The sequence below is a fragment of the Schistocerca cancellata genome, chromosome 4 (genome assembly GCF_023864275.1).
Source record: "Schistocerca cancellata isolate TAMUIC-IGC-003103 chromosome 4, iqSchCanc2.1, whole genome shotgun sequence".
NCBI lineage: Eukaryota > Metazoa > Arthropoda > Insecta > Orthoptera > Acrididae > Schistocerca > Schistocerca cancellata.
The window spans coordinates 582,558,035-582,561,394 of record NC_064629.1 but is presented as its reverse complement, the minus strand read 5'-3'; the positions used below and the strand labels follow the sequence as shown (position 1 = coordinate 582,561,394).

Sequence of the window (3,360 nt, the reverse complement as noted above, 5' to 3'; positions counted from 1 at the left end):
GATGCTAATACTGTAGAGCAATGAGTCGCATGACGTCAACACAAGCACCGAAGTCAACATTACCTTCCTTCAATTGGCTCAATTGGCGGTGAATCGAGGAAGTACAGTACATACTGACGAAACTAAAATGAGCTCTAACATGGAAATTAAGCGTTTCCGGACACATGTCCATATAACATCTTTTCTTTATTTGTGTGTGAGGAATGTTTCCTGAAAGTTTGGCCGTACCTTTTTGTAATACCCTGTAGAGGTCTGTCTTGTGCTTTCCGAGACCGTCCCTCGTCCCTGAAAATTTAATTAAAGTAGTAAATAGTCAAATAACGTGTGAATTTTACTACAGCTTCATGAGAATGCACATGGGATTTTCTCCTTCATTATATTACCTCTCAAATGTCATATAAATTACGTAATGTGACCAGTGATGGGAAAAATATAGATTAAGATATAAGTAGCAGCTGGATTCGAACCGTCGTCTCCTTGATAACCTTCCTACCAAGCGCGAACTCTAACCACAAGCCTTTTTTCTTTTTTTATCTTATTTTGTTCGTTACGGGTCGTTGCATTTGTTCGGGGCGGACATCGCATGAGATCTATTCAAGATCATCGTTGATCCGTTCACTTACTTAATTCATTACCGAGGGCAGCTAGCTACGCTGAGCTGAGCTACCACGCCGGCCGTCATCCCTGTACAGGGGTTATCTTAATCTTCTCTGTATCGTTCCTATTTTAGTACATGTACTGCCGAAGCGAGTACAACCATTTGACTATAATTATTTCTTACAGTCATAATCTTCACACAGCTACATCAGGTAGATAATAGACGTGTTAAACTTCTCTTGCAATTTTCTCGGAATTGCCAAAGTAGTGCACCTTGCTATTTGGCAACTATGTTGTTTTAATGGCCTACTGAATGTGTACAAAGTTTGAAGTAAATCGGTGATCCCAACGTCGTGGCCTCCCCTTGCTGGCAGAAGACGCAACTCACAGAGGAGCCGCCAGCCGGCGCCACCGCGAGTCACGCAAGCTGCAGGGCTCGCCGTATTCCTACAAGTGTTCGCCACGGACGCCACCAGAGTCCCAATGTATTCTTCCGCGCGTTTTTTTAAGACGCTGCTTACCGAGTTCCGACCTCAGATTTCTGAACAGTACAATGAACATTACACGAAGCAACTACTCTTCTGACTACGTTCATAACTGTCATTCAGTGATCTATGACTGGTAGACGTTACAGGAACAAACTCAGATCTTCAAAGTTCTGCATATTTCATTTTCTGTAGGTACTGTAAATGAACGTGATGAAGCTTTATTCACGCACTAAATATCTGGAATGTCCATAGTTACCGAGCCCCCCCCCCTTCCAACAACAGACACAAAAGTAACATCTGAATCGGTCGGTCAAGAGAGCTCATTTACTTCAAACGTGGACTACTCATTGGATGTGACCAGATTAGCAAATCCATCAACATCATTTCAGTCCTTCTAAGGATGGCAAAGTCGACATATGGGGACGTAATTGTGAAGTCTTTCGACACCGTTCCTCACAAGCGTCTTCTAAACCAAACTGCGTGCCTATAGAATATCGCCTCAGTTGTGCGACTAAATTCGTGATTTCCTGTCAGAAAGGTGCAAGTTCGTAGTAATAAACGGAAAGTCATCGAGTAAAACAGAAGTAATATCCGGCGTTCCCAAAGGAAGTGTTATAGGCTTTCTAATATTGTGAAGAATCAGTCTCAGTTGCACAAATTTTCTGGTCTTTACCAGGTTTCGGCTAAATTAATCTAGCCGTCTTCAGAAGCGTAAAATTACTATAACATGCCAGAGTAAGGCACAGTCAACATTAAAATTAAAACTATGTCGAATTAAAACTACTTAACTGAAGTCCAGCCCTGGCATCTCTTCACCACGCGGTCGGTTGGCAGCGGCAACTACATGAGTGCCAACGTAGTTGCAGCTAGCAACGTAGCTGATGTGATGTATATTGGCTCTGAGCACTATGGGACTTAACAACCATGGTCATCAGTCCCCTAGAACTTAGAACTACTTAAACCTAACTAACCTAAGGACATCACACAACACCCAGTCATCACGAGGCAGAGAAAATCCCTGACCCCGCCGGGAATCGAACCCAGGAACCCGGGCGCGGGAAGCGAGAACGCTACCGCACGACCACGAGCTGCGGACGTGATGTATATTAACGACATATGAGACAATCTGAATAGCCCTCTTAGATGGTTTGCAGATGATGCTGTCATTTATCGCCTTGTAAAGTCACCAGATGACCAAAACGAATTGCCAAATGATTTAGATAAGATATCTGTATGGTGCGAAAAATGGCAATTAGCCTTTAATAAAGAAAAGTGTGAAGTTATTCACGTGAGTACTAAAAGAAATCCCCTAAATTTCGATTACGCGGTAAGTCACACAAATATGAAGGCTGTAAATTCAACTAAATACTTAGGGATTACAGTTACAAGTAACCTAAATTGGAACGATCACAAAAATGGCTCTGAGCACTATGGGACTTAACATCTGAGGTCATTAGTCCGCTAGACTTAGAACTACTTAAACCTAACCAACCTAAAAACATCACACACATCCATGCCCGAGGCAGGATTCGAACCTGCGACCGTAGCGATCGCGCTGTTCCAGACTGAAGCGCCGCCTATAACCGCTCGGCCACAACGGTCGGCTGGAACGATCACATAGATAATATTGTGGGTAGAGCAAACCAAAGACTGCGATTCACTGGCAGAACATATAGAAGGTGCAACAGGTCTACTTAAGAGACTGCTTACACCACGCTTGTCCGCCCTATTCTGGAGTATTGCTGTGCGGTGTGGGATCTGTATCAGGTGGGACTGACGGATGACATCGGCAAAGATCAAAGAAGGGCAGCTCGTTTTGTATTATCGCGATGTAGGGGAGATAGTGGATCAGACATGATACGTGAATTGGAGTGGCAATCATTAAAACAACGGCGTTTTTCGTTGCAATGGGATCTTCTCATGAAATTTCAATAGTAGCACGGTAGAGAGACAGCTAGAAGGTGGTTCATTGAACCCTCTGCCGGGCACTTTATTGTGAACAGCAGAGTAATCACGTAGATGTAGATGCAGATGTAGATGTAGATGTAGATGAAGTGGATACGGGAAGGAACAACCACAGCTAAATCGAGAAAAGGCAGACCACATGTCTTGAAGGACAGGGACCGTCCAGCATTGCGGAGTGTCGTTGTACAATATCGCTCGTGTGTTCCAAGGTGCTACCAGCAGTCCAGCTAGCCCAATGACTGTGCGTAGGGATGTATACCGGTATCTGTATCCTTGTAACGTGGAGAGACTGACTCCAGACAGACGTCTG

The 3,360-nt window shown here is 44.0% G+C and overlaps 1 pseudogene; it reads right to left on the bottom strand.

The window, feature by feature from the left end:
- Positions 1-677: 677 nt before the first annotated feature.
- LOC126186583 (U6 spliceosomal RNA) lies at positions 678-754 on the bottom strand (annotated as a pseudogene).
- Positions 755-3,360: the final 2,606 nt, after the last annotated feature.